This window comes from Nicotiana tabacum, chromosome 7, assembly GCF_000715075.1.
Source record: "Nicotiana tabacum cultivar K326 chromosome 7, ASM71507v2, whole genome shotgun sequence".
NCBI classification, from domain to species: domain Eukaryota; kingdom Viridiplantae; phylum Streptophyta; class Magnoliopsida; order Solanales; family Solanaceae; genus Nicotiana; species Nicotiana tabacum.
The window spans coordinates 177,733,768-177,750,272 of record NC_134086.1 but is presented as its reverse complement, the minus strand read 5'-3'; the positions used below and the strand labels follow the sequence as shown (position 1 = coordinate 177,750,272).

At 37.8% G+C, this 16,505-nt stretch overlaps 1 long non-coding RNA gene across 1 annotated transcript; it reads right to left on the bottom strand.

Moving 5' to 3' along the window:
* Positions 1-12,366: 12,366 nt before the first annotated feature.
* LOC107810315 (uncharacterized) lies at positions 12,367-16,015 on the bottom strand. Its single transcript, XR_001653613.2, has 2 exons — positions 15,137-16,015; positions 12,367-12,635 (listed from the first exon to the last, which is right to left on the bottom strand). It is a non-coding gene; the product is annotated as an uncharacterized LOC107810315 (long non-coding RNA).
* Positions 16,016-16,505: the final 490 nt, after the last annotated feature.

Here is a 16,505-nt window from a genome sequence, read left to right as displayed (position 1 = left end):
GGTTGTTTCAGTAATAATTTAGTTTGGTCAAACATGAATAATACTTCACTGATCCTGTTTACTTGTCATATTAACTTTTTCACATTCTTTAAAAATATTAAAAATAAGATTTATGTGATTTTAGCAAAAAGGATAAGTAAAAATATTATGCTTATAAGCAGAATCCCAGTGTTGCAAGAAGATGGAAAACCAAAGAGCTATCGCACTAATTTTCCAACAAAATCGTGATTACTATTTGTTGTTATATTATGATTAGTCAGTTAGCCTAATGATGTAGTCCTACTTTAATTCATTCCTTAAAAATTTCCAGAAATCTGTGGTTTAAACAAAAGGACATATATATTGGTCATGACATAAACGTATGTTGTCTTAATTAAGACTTGGTTTAATCCTTAATTTACGTAAAAGACCAAACAAGGAGTTAATAGTCGTGATTCATTAGAGTGAACATCTTACGAATTGGATAACTAATTCCTACTTGGGTCCTCAATACAATTTGGTTAGGCCATGAGTGTGGTTGCACCTATTATACGTAATTTCTATTCAGTGAACTTTCTCCCTTATTAAGGAGCTTAAGTTGTGTGTGCGGCCCCCATATACATAGAAATTTCTCCAATGGTGTTCAAATTTAAAAGAAGCGAAAAAAATTTCCCAACAAAGAGCGTTCAGTATGTATTATATACTTTATACCTCTAAAACGTAGTATTTTATCTATGTATCATGTGGCTTCGTCACTCTCTCTCTCTCTCTCTATATATATATATATATATATATATATATATATAAAAAGTTTTTAACATTATTAGATAAAATTGACCTGTAACAATATGTTTTCGCAGCGAACCTTATATAATAAACAGGAAAACAAATAGCAACATGCAATAAGCTGTTCATTACTATATTGCACTGATAGTGCAAAAATTATTGATATTATTTATATATATAACTTAAATCCAAATTGGAAAAAAACTAAATGTTATGTTCTATCTTTTATTTTAATCATCAGCATGAATTCTATGACATTTTTAAGACCTCACTAATCAACTAACCACTTTTTAGTTCATAACGAATGATCCCCCGGGTGAACAAGAAAGATCCCCTCCCTTTTACTAAACCTGCATGGGAGCCCCGAGTAGTTTACCGGACAAATTAAGATGTAACTTGTTGGCCCAAGTGAAGTTGGTTTTGAAGATTGATAAAGGAACTCAAGAATAAATCGGGTCCCTCCATAGTATACAAAGGCACAGGCAGATTCAAACATAAGGGATGCACGTGAGGGAGATAAGTTTAACTTATTATATCTGATATCTCCTGATCAAAAAGGTTGCATAATTGATAAAGAGAAGGACTCCTTACTCAAAGAGAACACTATTCAAGATAAGGAAGGAGTTAGAAGTTGAGTTAACTAGAACTCTTTCACCAAGGAAGAGTATAGTATTGGGACTCTAGTTATTTCCTATTCTACTAACTCTATAAATTACAGGATATTCTCACTTTACAGGGATGCACAAACGCTGAAGTTAAACGTGAGTTGAGAGCAAAATAGCAAGGCATTTTGCAAGCAATTCTTGTGTGATTCAAGTGTGCAAACCTGAAGTTACGTGAACCAGATAGAAGAACCGGTTCTAAATGCATGTCATTCATTCTAGTTCAATTGTAGTAGGTGTTTTCGATTTGTACCTTTCAGCTTTATCTAGAAGCAATTGTATTAGGTACTCTGAGTATTCAAGTTAAAGTTAACTTGAAGTTGTCGCAACAGTTAGAGGCCGGTTGCAACAACGGGATTAGAGTTTAATCTTTAGGATTATAAAGAGTTTTTGTAAATGGTGTTTTGGCTCAGTATTTAGTAAAGTGTTGGTGAAAACTCTACTGAGTAGTAGGTCGTGATTTTTTCACCTTTTGAGCCGGGTGTTTTTCAAGTAAAAATACTTGTGTTCTTTACTTTCTGCATTTATTATATCTGCAATAGTAGGTTAAGGAACACATAGAAGAACCAAATCCTTCTATAATCTATGCACGCGAAAATTTGGCACCACACAAATCATCCCCCTCTTGTGTAGTATTGAAGTATAAAATATCAATTAGTATTAGAGCGAGTTATCCTTGAAGAGGCTTACACCTTAAGAGAAGATCAACATGAATACACTACCTGGAAACTAGGAAGGGCAATTCACTGCTAGGCCACCACTCTTTATTGGCCAGTACTACTCTTGGCGGAAAAATAGGATGAAAGATCACATTATAGGAGAGGACTATGAGCTATGGGATATTGTCACCGATGGTCCATTGGCTACCTTGAAGAAAAATGCTGAAGGAGTAGATGTGCCAAAGACAAGAGCAGATTGCATTGCTGAAGACTTGAGGAAGTGGGAGAAGAATGCTAAAGCTAAGAAATGACTTGTTTGTGGACTTGGTCCAGATGAGTACAACAAAATCCAAGGTTGTACCACTGCTAAGCAAATGTAGGACACACTGCAAGTGGCTCATGAAGGAACACCTCAGGTGAAGAGATCCAAAAGAACTCTACTGTACTCTTAATATGAGAATTTTTCTATGAAGGAAAGAGAAACCATTCAAGAGATATACACAAGGTTCACTACACTGAAAAATGAGCTGAAATCTCTTAGAAAGATTATTCCTGAAGAAGATAGGGTCGAAAATATATTTACTAGAGTCTTGCTTATCACTTGGGAGAGCAGAATCATTGCCATCCAGGAATCAAATAATATTGCCATTCTCCAACTGGATGAATTGCTCGCAAGGTTGTCGTTGAAGGAGAACAAATCAACAAAATTAATGTAAAATTGAAAGCAAGTCGAGAAGAAGAACCCCAAAATCTGATGAATCATTCAAATCTGCTATTGAGGGGGAAGAAACTGTTTCTTCTAAAACAGAGCAGGTAATATTTGGTCCAAATATTACTTCTGAAATCATCACTCAGGTTGCTACAAATTTGGAGAATAGGTTTGTTCTAGTAGGTACTGTGGATGGGGTTGAAACAACTGAGTCTGGAAAATTTGGTGGTAAAAATAAAAATAGAAAAGAAAAAGAGAGTGAGGGTGTTCGAGGTACTGTAAGGGGAGTGAAAAAAGGAGTGGCTGAATCTTCACCCACTTCTGTTAGCTTGACAAAAGAAACAGGTGCTATGGTAATGAAGTGAGGAATCTGATGGAGAAGAAGAAAGTGTGAGAGAAATAGGGGAACGTGGGTCTAGAGAAGATGCTGAGGGGTTAGTTAGATTGGCGGAAAATGTAGAATAATGTGTTCCATCTGAACAGGAAACCTTCGCAGATCTACTAAAAAAGGTGACTGACAGTTACAATCCCAAAAAGAAAGGAAGTTCAGGAGTTAAAATCCCTGGCACTGCTAGGCAAACAAGAAGAGGAAGGTTGCCTCTTCTATCCCTGTAGAGACTCCTCCCACAATAGGAAGAGCTACAAAGAGTCAGAAGAAGCAGAGTGAGGCTGAACTGGAAAAGACCTTAGAAGAAAGTAAGAGAAAAGTTGCTTCTAAGGGAAAGAAGAAGGTGGTTAAGCCTGTTGAGGCTATTGAAATTAATGAGATGGACCTGGTCCTTCGGGATGAAGATGAGACAGAAGAAGTGGAGGTTGTGACTCCAAAATCTAAGAAAGTCAAGACTTCTACAAAGAAGTCTGTTTCAAAAATAAAGTCTGCTGAGCCATCTACTCTGGCTAAAAGAACCAGGTCTGCATTAAAATCAAGAAAAGTGAAAATAGTTGAAGAAGAAGAATGAAGTGGAGAAGAAGAAGAAAAAGCTGATGTTGAGAAAGACAAGATGGTTAAGTTTGGGAAGAGAACCATCCTAAAAGGAAGACTCCTTAGGGACTTGGAGGAGGAAGGGATGTTAATGCTACTGGAGAAGTTACAGTTGCAAGATTGAAAGGACATGGTCTTTCAGATGGATGGAAGGCCATAACTGAGATTGTAGAGTTCATGGCGAATTGTGAGATCAAAAATAGTAGGGTCGCCAGTGTGGTCAAAGGGGGTGACATTGAACTTTGATGATAAAGAACTGGAAGATATCTTAGGTTTACCTGTTGAAGGGTATAATGATTATAAGAAGCTCAAATGACCAAGTCTAGAGAATTTCCCTACTTCCCTTGCCATTACTAGGAAGTTTGGTGACAATGAAGAAGAGCTCGAGCCCAAGGCTATTTACAAAAATGAGATGAAGCCACCCCACAAAGTGTTGATCGAATTTTTTAACAAATGTGTGCTGTCAAGGCAAGAAAAGAGGCACATTGTCACATTCATAGACTTGGTTCTTATGGAATGTTTGGATAGTGGGAGGCAAATTAACTTCAGTCAGCAAGTTTCCAAGATGATTCTCATACTCCCTGTCACCGTGCATCCTCCCCATGAAGTGTGCATCATCATGTGCAGATAAAGGATTCTGTGCGATGTTTGGGTGTCACTGTCCTGGACCACAATTATCCCTTCTTCAATCATTCTTTCTATCTCTATTTTCAAATCCCGACAACTTTCGACAATGTGCCCCTAGGCATTGGAATGGTATTCATACCTTTTAGAAGGATCAAAGCTTCTTGCACGCGGGTCCACATGATTCAGAGGAATAGGTGCAATCAGGTCCTAATGTTTTAATTTCTCAAACAAGCTTGCATAGGACTTTCATATTGGTGTAATTTATCTTTCAACATTTGTTTACCTCTATACCCCTGGCTTGGATGTGGGTTATAGGGCACCTGAAAAATTTCGTGGAGGCTGGTGGAGATTTTGGGTGCTGGCACTCGCCTTCTGGGGTGACCCAGTGGCTGGACAGAGGACAAGACGTTGTTAGGAGGATAGTACCGAGGTGGATTATGTGGAGCTCGGGGATAGGATTGGGGTTGGGGTCGGGGTCGAGGCTGAGTATAGTGGCGAGGCGGACCCTTTAGGCCATGTTGTGATCCTAAGACAACCTTGGCAACATCATCATGTTCCTTCTGACCCGGCAAGCTTCCCGCGTCGTTCTGAATTGCCTGTGTTGTGGCTTTTAAGGCAGAATAGTTCATGATCTTGCTTGACTCCAGCCCCTCTTCCACTATTTCTCCCATCTTTACCACATCATTATTGCAAAATACTATACTAAAAGATAAACATGGAATTAGATTATTGCAAAATTAAAATAATATTACTACCCAAAACACTAATATCCTTGAAAATAAATTGTAACGATTTTTTTGTATTTTAAAATTTTATGTAAGATAGATAAACTAAAAGTAACAAAATAAAATATCAATAACCTAAATAAAAGAAAATATTTTTGTAACTTTTTTTTTGTGACAAAATAAAGTAAAATAGTTAAAACTAGGTAAAATAACGATATTAGGCCTAAACTAAATATCTAAAGGCTAAAATATGTAAAATATTGGGGAAGGTCAAAAATCACATGTCTACAGCTGCCCTTCTTTGACTGAAAATACGAAGTATTTTCAGACAAAGAACGACTAGACAGGTTTTTTGACCCGACCCTTATTTAGAGAGATCAAAAACTAAGAAAAAGGAAGAGAATATGACCGAACCCTGGTATCTGAGTTGCCTACATATCCTTGGCTATAAAGGAATCAGGCCACGTGTAGTTCAGAAGTGAATGAGGTGATAGAGTACACTGAGGTGGAGAGCCGGTCGAGGTGCCGTTCCGTTGAGGTTCCGATCCGCGGTCCTGTTATTACATCAAAATAAAAAAAAATGAAAAAGACTAACTAAGCCTGTCAATTATGAGTTACAAGATTCCTATCTATAAGTCTTCTGAAGCTTGATCTTGAGTCTTGAATGATTTTTCATGCAGACTTTAGATTTGAACCTTGATGCTTGCTAGTTGCGGGTGCTAGTTCATTCTTCTTCAGCTTTTCGGACCAAAACTGGACACACCATGCTTCTGACTTTAGTCATGTCATGAGCAATCCACCTCTTGTCTCAGCTTCTGCATTTTGGATTCACTTCCTTTTTCTTTTTCTTTTTTTTTTTAAATTCTGGATTGAGATCACTTCTATTAATAATCTCGGACCGTTGATTCGCATTTTTGTCGCGAGCTTCCGCTAATTCTAACTTGAATTGGATTCTGAAATGACTACCTTTATTCTCCAAGTTGGTGCCTGCTACTGACTTGAAACTTGAAATGAGTCTGAAATGAACCCTGAAATGTCTTCCCTCGTTCTCCATGTGGGTGCCTGCAATCAAAACAACAAAACAAACAGAATTTTCTGCCCCAGTTTGCACTAGGAAGATTCGTGAGTTATTAGAAAAACTGTAAATCACCTATGTTATTGATGCAATGATGAGAGTAAAACTAAAGACTTGACTGGGATGTGCGTCTCCTGTGAGTAAAACCAAGAACATTTGACTAGCAAATTCATCAGACTAGGTCTTCTATCTTAGGTGAAAGATTCATCAGACTAAGATTTAGATCCTAGGAGAAAATTCATCAGACTAAGTCCCTTTTTTTTTGTTATCTTAGGAGAAAAATTCATCAGACTAAGATTTCTATCCTAGGAGAAAATTCATCAGACTAGGTTTTTTATCTTAGGAGAAAAATTCATCAGACTAAGATTTGGATCCTAGGAGAAAAGTTCATCAGACTAGGTCTTATATCTTAGGAGAAAGATTCATCAGACTAAGATTTTGATCCTATGAGAAAATTCATCAGACTAGGTTTTCTATCTTAGGAGAAAGATTCATTAGACCAAGATTTAGATCCTAGGAGAAAATTCATCAGACTAGGTCTCTCTTATTTTGTATATCTTAGGAGAAAGATTCATCAGACTAATATTTCTATCCTAGGAGAAAATTCATCAGACTAGGTTTTCTATCTTAGGAGAAAAATTCATCAGACTAAGATTTTGATCCTAGGAGAAAAGTTCATCAGACTAGGTCTTCTATCTTAGGAGAAAGATTCATCAGACTAAGATATTTATCCTAGGAGAAAATTCATCAGACTAGGTCTTTTATCTTAGGAGAAAAATTCATCAGACTAAGATTTTGATCCTAGGAGAAAATTCATCAAACTAGGTTTTCTATCTTAGGAGAAAGATTCATCAGACTAAGATTTAGATCCTAGAAGAAAATTCATCAGACTAAGTCCTTTTTTTCTTGTTTTTTTTGTTATATTAGGAGAAAAATTCATCAGACTAAGATTTCTATCCTAGGAGAAAATTCATCAGACTAGGTTTTCTATCTTAGGAGAAAAATTCATCAGACTAAGATTTTTGATCCTAGAAGAAAAGTTCATCAGACTAGGTCTTCTATCTTAGGAGAAAGATTCATCAGACTAAGATTTTGATCCTAGGAGAAAATTCATCAGACTAGGTCTTCTATGTTAGGAGAAAAATTCATCAAACTAAGATTTTGATCCTAGGAGAAAATTCATCAGACTAGGTCCTTTTTTTGTTATCTTAGGAGAAAGATTCATCAGACTAAGATTTTTGATCCTAGGAGAAAATTCATCAGACTAGGTCTTCTATCTTAGGAGAAAAATTCATCAGTTTAAGATGTCGATCCTAGGAGAAAATTCATCAGACTAGGTCCCTTTTTCGTTATCTTAGGAGAAAGATTCATCAGACTAAAATTTTCTATCCTTGGAGAAAATTCATCAGACTAGGTCTCTTACTTAGGAGAAAGATTCATCAAACTAAAATTTTAATCCTAGGAGGAAGTTCATCAGACTAGGTCTTTTTGTTATCTTAGGAGAAAGATTCATCAGACTAAGATTTTGATCCTAGGAGAAAATTCATCAGACTAGGTCCCTTATCTTAGGAGAAAATTCATCAGACTAAGATTTTGATTGAGAGGAAAATCCATCAGACTAGGACTTTTTATCCTAGGAGGAAAAATGTAAAGAGCAATGGCAACATTTTATGCACACTAGCAAGACAGGTAAGGGCAAAGATTTTAGAAACTTTCCTTTGTCGATTTTTCTCTTCTTTTTTCTTTCTTTCTTTTCTTTTCTTCTCTTTTTCTTGTTTTTGAACCAACTTGCTTGCAATATTTTGTTCTTGTTTAAAACAAAGAAAACTTGTGAATTTAAATGTGGTGGTTAGTTTGTGGCCTTGACCTTGAGGGCGGCTGCTTCTACACTTGCCAAGATAACTTTGATTTCAACCTGGACGACCTTGACCGTTATCGACTACCCATTTTTTTCAACCCTTATCACAAAAAACACCTCCGCTCTGTTAGATCTCAATATCCTCTATTTGTTGCATTTTGCTCATGAATTGACATTTACCGAACCCTTGAATTTCACATGAATCCCAAAGCAAGTTGATTGTTAAAGACTCAGTGCGCATATCACTTTTCCCTGACTTATGGCACTTTGATGTGCTAGCCAAATTCATTTTGTTTTGACCAGACAGACTCAAGAAGGGACTCAAACAAAATAAGAGGAACAAAATAAGGGACAAGTGAAAGAGGTGATACCTAACAAGAAAATTACAAAGTAGAAACCTATCAGATATGGATACCAACTCTAATGACAATGACATATACCTTTGGATTAAGTGGCCTAATCTCTCAAGCAAGCCTATTATTCAACTCTTGTTGTACCTCTTCGCTGTGAAACTGGGCTTTAGCGCTTCAATTGTCCCATCTGATCCACAATCCTCAGTCGACTTGTAGTGCTTTGAAGGGTTTTCACCATCAAGCCTCTCTCATTTTGCTCTTTTCTCAACTCACCGCTGCCTTACGGTGCCCAAGAGGGTTTTCACCGATAATACTCTCTTATTTTATCATTTTCTCTCTTTGTGCTGAGAACAAGGTATTACTCATGATACAAGACTTCCACCACACACTTGATTTGACATCCTCAAAGATTGGTCAGAAGGTTTTTCTTTGGACTGTAATGTAGGCTTTTGGACAGGGTTGAAAGAAAGGGTGACATGAAGACTCAAAATAATTTGAAATGAAAGGGTTCAAAATTACAACTTTTGGAATCAGGTCTTTTCGCAAAATTAAAACTTCTTCCCCAGTTTCTTGGAGTTTGGGGAATTATTTTTTTGCTTTTTGCCTTTTTTTTGCTTTGATGAGATTTCTAAGAAAAAATGCCTCACTTTTGACTTCGGGGGATTATGAAATATTTTATTTGGTGTGACCGAACCGTAAGACTGCCTACATATATTGACATGTCAAGAATCAGGTCGAACGTAGTTCAAAGGACAAAGTTTTTTTTCTTTTCCTTCTCTCTTTTGTTTTTCCTTTTTCCTTTTTTTTTCTTTTATTTTTTTTTGTTTTCTTTTTCTTTTTCTCTTTTCCTTTTTTTTCTTCTCTTTCTCTTTTTTCTTTTCCTTTTCTAGTTCATGACTCTATTTCTGATTCCAAAAGAGGGGCGTGAAACAAAAATTAGGCTCAAAATGGGTAGCAAAGGATAAAAGTGTTTGGGTAGCAGAATAAAATGCGATTGTCATACCAAACTTTAAAATACAAACATGCAGTTGAAGATAAGCAAAGAAATCATATATAGTATCTATTAATGGAATCAACACAAACAAATGTGCCAATGGGCAATACATTTATCTCAATGAATGACCCTTGCCAGTTCAGAGCAGACTTGACTCAACCTTATTTCGATGTAGAAGAATGCATTTCAGCACTGACTGATTTACCTCAAAATTGCTTGAGAGATATTTCCTTGTTGTATGCTCTTATCAACCTCTCGATTTCCCAGACTAACTGCCTCAGTTTCACTCAATTCAAGCTTTAGGTTATCTCAGAATGCGTGAATCTTTACTTGTTTCCTCAAATGCCTCATTTTATCATGTTCAAAACTGTGTAATTGCTTCATGATTAAATTAACTTTCAAGACCAGGCTAAGAATTGCACGTGCATGTCATGTCACTAGAATCAGGATGAAAAGAACTATAAAAGGAAAAGTAACCTAAACAAAAACTGACTGGAACTAATAGAAAACATAAGATTGCATTAGATGGATGGTGGAGAGGGTTTGAGCAAAACAAGCAAAATAGACATGAGTTATAACTTTGGAACAATCCTAAATAATACTAGACGAGTTACTACAACTAAACGAACTAGACAAAATAAGAAGAAGAAAGGTTTGAGCCACAAGACAATGTCCGGAATACAACCCTGAAATAACCCGGACAACAGAAATGACAACAAAATAAACCACCAAAACTCCTCCCTTGCTAGCCAAGAAAAGAGAGTCTTTCCAAGCTCGACATCTTAGCTACTGGGTTGCACATCAAAATTACTAGGACCTTCACCAATTTCAATATCATTAACTTCAGTCAGCAAGTTTCCAAGAGGATTCTCATACTCTCTGTCATGGTGCATCCTCCCACGAAGTGTGTATCATCATGTGAAGATAAAGGATTCTGTGCGATGTTCTGGGTATCATTGTCCTGGACCACAATTATCTCTTCTTCAATCATTCTTTCTATCTCTCTTTTCAAATCTCGACAACTTTCGACATTGTGCCCCTGGGCATTGGAATGGTATTCACACCTTTTAGAAGGATCAAAGCTTCTTGCACGTGGGTCCACATGATATGGAGGAATAGGTGCAATCAGGTCATAATGCCTTAATTTCTCAAACAAGCTTGCATATGAGTCTTCTATCGGTGTAAATTTATCTTTCAACATTTGTTTACCTCTATACCCCTGGCTTGGATGTGGGTTATGGGGCACCTAAAAAATTTCGTAGAGGCTAGTAGATATTTTGCGGTGCTGGAGCTCGCCTTCTGGGGTGACCCAGTGGCTGGACAGAGGACAAGATGTTATTAGGAGGATAGTACCGAGGTGGATTATGTGGCGCTCGAGGATAGGTTTGGGTTTGGGGTCGGGGTCGAGGCTGAGTATATTGGCGAGGCGGACCCTTGGGCCATGTCGTGATCTTGAGACAACCATGGCAACATCATCATGTTCCTTCTGACCCGGCAAGCTTCCCGCGTCGTTCTGAATTGCCTGTGTTGTGGCTTTTAAGGCAGAATAGTTCATGATCTTGCTTGACTCCAGCCCCTCTTCCACTATTTCTCCCATCTTTACCACATCATTATTGCAAAATACTATACTAAAAGATAAACATGGAATTAGATTATTGCAAAATAATGTCTATATTGTACTGAAAATGCCGAGCAAAGGCCTGAGCCAAATCATCCCATGTGTACCACCTGCTGGTGTCCTGGCGGGTGTACCCTTCTAGAGCTGCCCTACTTAGACTTTGGCTGAAGTATGCCATCAGTAATTCGTCTTTTTCCCCGACGCCTCTCATTTTACTGCAGAAACCTTTCAGATGAGCTACATGATCCCCATGTCCATCATACAAGTCAAACTTGGGCATCTTGAACCCGTCAAGTAGTTGAACATCAGGGAACAAACACAAATCCTTATAAGCCACACGCACCTGGCTTCCTAACCCTTGCATATTTCTCAATGATTGCTCCAGACTCTTTACCTTCCTAAATATCTCCTCTTACTCCACGTTCTTGGGTGGTTTCTCATTTTCAACATGAGGCTCAAAGTGGGGAGTGTAAGAGTAAGGATATGGGACCTTGAAGGTGGGTTCCAGGGCATAGTATTGGGTATCTGGAGCAGGGAATGCGGTTATTTTGGCCGGTGAAGCATGGAAAGTTTGGGAGGAAGTGCCAGGGTAATTGTCGTATGGGGTAAATCCTGGTGCATGTTGAGGAGAAAGGTCAACGATAATGGGAACCTGGGCTTGTGATAGTGGTGGGATAGTTGTAAGGTTTTCAGTGTAGTTAGTGGGGAATGAAGGTGGAGGATGCCCCCGATCCAAGACTGATACATTTCTACCATCTGTTGTTTCAACCTTTGGACCTGCTCTTTCAATTCAGACTCCGACTCCACAAACTCCCTCGACGGGTCAACAACTCCAGTATCTGTTTCCTTGCTAGCCATGGCTACTTGCTCTTTGACCTTGTGTTGTATGGAAGAATCATCAAAGTGCCACAAACTAACCACCCTATGTTATGATAACAATAAAAGAAACAAAGGGGAGCAAAACAAAGCCACCAGGTTAGCATTAGAGCATTTATCAGATAGAAATATCACATTGCGCGCAATGCCCTAGCAACAATTGACGGTTCTAGAATGGCTTCGAGGGTACGAGGTGATTTGGCATCATCCTAATTTCACTCATTTCAATCTTCTCTTTTCTTTCTTTTCTAGCACTTCTTAGCTTGCTCATTTTTCTTTCTGATAAACACTCTTTTCTTTCCTCTCACTTCCCACATCTACAATTTCACCTTTTTTTTCTTTTTCTTTTTTCTTTTTCTTTTTTAATAATTCGATCGAACCCTATGTAGGTTGCCTACGTATCAAGTCACTTATAAATCAGATCAAGCGTAGTTCTAAAAAAGTAATGGACAAAATAAACTAAGAAATAAAAATCTTTTTGGGATTTTTCATTTATACTATTTTTTGGGGGTTTTCAAATACAAAACAGGGAGTACTATAACAAAAGACTCGACAATCTTTACTAGATTGACAGACTCGATACTATTGTACAAGACTAAAAATTAAAGGACAACATAAAATAGACTAAAAAATAAAAAAAAAATTCCTCAAGCAGCTCGTGCATACAATGGTCCTGACTAGAATGGTCCTGGGGTATTTGTCATGCTCAAACTCTAGCAAATTGCTCCATACCTGAATGGAAAAAATAAGATCAAATAGAGTTAGTGAATCAAAAGACACATGTGACGCCACGACACCTTCTATTAGACACATGCAAGACGCGATTGGGCTATTTGTAAAATGACCTACGTAGCCAAAATGTGGCTATTAGGGCAAACTCAACAAAGATGACCTCAAAGACATGGAAAAATACTTCACTAAGGCTTATATGGATTCAAACTCCCAATAATCATGGCCCAAAATTAATTTGCAGAAATGACCCATTTTGCAAAAGCGACCGATATGGCCAAAAGTGGCTAAAGATGCAAACTCAATAAGGACGGACCTTAAAGTAATATGATACCTAGTTGTGGACTTAAGATCCTAAGACATGGGTAATTGAACCACTTTTGCGAAAATGACCCCATTTTACAATAATGGCCGATATGGCCAATAGTGGCTAGACATGCAAATTTTGGCTAAGATCCCGCAAAGCCAAGAACCTAAGACTCACTAGGAAGACCGGACCCTATATGGGTTGCCTATGTATCCCACCCCAAGAGACGAGAATCAGGTATGCGTAGTTCAGACAGATTGGACATGGGAGAAAGCTTAAAAAATGACACTAATTTGGAAAAAAATATTTTTTTGTCTTTTTGAAAAATGATGGAAGATGTAAAATCTTTTTGGATTTTTTCTTTCTTTCTTTTTTTGATTTTTTGGAAAATGATGGGAAAGTGTAAAATCTTTTTTCATTTTCATTTTTTTTGGTCTTTTTTTTTTTTGAAAATGTTGTGAAAGAAAAATATAACTAGGCCCTACTTGCTACATTTTTCACCCTTCTTTCCCAAACATCAGTCCACCAAATGACCTTTTTACCCTCAAAGATGCAACATGTATCACATAAGGATGATTGAATTTTTTTTTTGGCCACGTACCCATTTTTGACAAAATTTGGATAGGTTTTCTACAAAGGGACACGGTGCCTGGGACCGAGCCCTACTAGGTTTAAATGATATGATGCAAATAAGCATGACCTAAAGGCTGACCTACGTTTGGGGTTCACTAGACAAGGCATTCGGGGTGGCACGTGGTCGATGGTAGCTGCTCTAGCTGTCCGCCCACTCCACGCTCCCACGCCACCCCCTAAAGACACGAGTGACTCACAAAAAGGCCGTGTACGCTCTAACGTACTCCGGAAGACTTGTTGTAGAAAGAAGACTCGGGGTTATGCAAATGATGACAATTTATAAAGCAGTAACACATAAAGTAAAAACTGTAAACAAATAAGCAACTAGCAAATAATAAAACGACATAAAAATAAAAATCAAATAAAGCAAACAAAACACATAAAAACCTCAACTGAACAAGCTAAAAAGCCAACAAGATCAAGTACTAGCTCGAACCTGCAACTCCCCAGCAGAGTCGCTAGAGATATCACATCCTTTTTTTACACACTCACTAACCCTCTTATAAATAATAAAAAGATTAGTAAAGCACAAACAAGGGTTTTAATTAAAAAGTGACAAAAATTGTGTTCAAAAAGAAAAAAAACTCAGAGTCGCCACCTGACATTGGTTTCGGTGTGCCAGGTCACCGTTTTTCTTAAAAAATAATTTTTCATTTAAAATACTTTGGACTCCAAACTAAGTCTGCACCAGAGATTCAGGTAAGGGGGTTCATTTGACTCGAGGAGAAAGTGTTAGGTACTCCCCAAGTCCCGTGAAAATCACGGTTGCGTACTCGATCTAGTTGGCTTTTAGAATATTCAAATTTAGGTAAAAAAAACACATAAGAGGCAAATAAACACAAAAAGAGGCTTGAGGTCGTCCTCATCTAATAAAAGAAAAGTGTAAAGCAAAATCGTAAATACTAAATATTTACAAAGTTCTTCGGGGTATTCCCCGAAATAAACTATATACAAATCCTTCGGGGCATTCCCCGGATAATGAACTAAGGGACGACCTCTTACCTCAAATGAAAGGAAGAAAGCCTAAAGTTTTCCTACCCGAATGTGGTCGGCCTAAAACATGCTACTAGCGTTTAAGAAAATAAGGAAAGCAAAATAATTAAACATTTCCGGTCCAATTCCCTTGTTTGGATTATATCCCCATGACCCATTTCAAGCAACTTATCCAAACTAAATAAAGACGTTAACACATCTAACAAATAACTATCCAAAGGCACCTGATATCAATAAACTTATAAACAAAAGCCATTACGATAAAATAGGAAAAGCCATGACGTCCCCTGTACTCCCCCCTTCTCTATCTGCTACAAAGTTCTAACATTTTAAAAATGAGAAACTAGTAATGCAAACATGGATGAACAATATTAGAACATGCATCCAAAATACTTGATTGATTAAAACATAGAAGGAAACAGTAAAGCATATATAGTGAAGTGATCTCTCTTGATTAACAATCTAAGTGACTAAAGAAAACTCCCCTGAAATTTATCACATGTTTAAAAAAATTAGATAGCCACACAAAGATAAGAAAATAAATATCTAAGAGAGGAAACGAGAGACGGACCTTGAAGAAAAAGAACAGAGTTCCAAAATAATATTGCGATAGAACCGCGAATCTGCCCGGAAACATCGGACTACAACCTTCGACGACCTCGAAACTTGCCAGAAAACTCGAATCTCTTGAACCCAAATCGAAATTCTATCCGAACTGACCGCTGTGTCCTAGCATAACTGTAATTCGAGAGCTCGAAGCCTACGATGTTTCAGCAATTTGGAGACCCTATCTCAGCAATAAATGCTGAACTAGAATTGTACTTCTCAGTGTTATCACCACCCATGGTTCAGACTTAAAAGTGTAGGCCAAAGAAATGAGAAGATGGATTTAGGAATGAGGAAAGTCAATTAGGAAATGAGAAGGAATTTGTTTAAATACTCATGATATCATCAATTGATTGGTTAGCAGTTTCTTAGAGTCGAACAATTGTGTGTGTGTCTGTGTCTTTTGAAGAAAAATCAGTGGTTGTGAGTTCTTTGGCGTGGAGAAGATCGCGTAGTATGCTTCTTTACAGCTTCCATCGTCTTCCTAAGTAAGCAAAGATCCCTTATGTAATGGTGTAGCCTATCTACCATCAGTCCAAGGAATAGACAAATTCCTCGTTAAATCTAAAATTTGATTGTATCGCAGTCTTGAATGACAAATTGTGGATGAAAACTCGAATCGGCACCGGAAATCTATCACCAACGACGAACTCAAATCAACCTTGACTTAAATCTGCTCTCATACTCAAAGACCGCAAATCAAAACAAAACAAATGTAGCAACAAAATGTTCTCGTCGGATATGACCAGCTCGCCAGCGAGACAGAACCTGACGAGTGAGAGATGAGGAAACGAAGAGGAGGCGATTTTCTGAAGTCTTCTAAGGTGCTAGTTTTCTTAGAATAGGAGTCGCTAAATCGTTTGGGCGCGAGGTGAAGAAACATCTGAATACTCGACTGGTAGTTGTTGTTGTAGGCAAACTCTGCAAGCGGCAAAAACTCATCCCATGAACCTCCAAAATCAATAACACAAGCACGCAACATGTCCTCCAATATCTGAATAGTTCGCTCAGACTGTCCGTCCGTCTGAGGATGAAATGATTTGCTCAACTCCACCTGAGTACCCAACTCTCTTTGTACGACTCTCCAAAACTACGAAGTAAACTGAGTACCCCGATCTGAAATAATAGAAACTGGAACACCATGCAGCCGAATAATCTCCCTGATATATATCTCTGCTAACCGCTCTAAAGAATAAGTAATACACACAGGAATGAAGTGTACGGACTTGGTCAGCCGATCTACAATCACCCAAATAGCATCGAACTTCTTCAAAGTCCGTGGAAGTCCAACAACAAAGTCCATAGTGATCCTCTCCCACTTCCGGAATGACCAT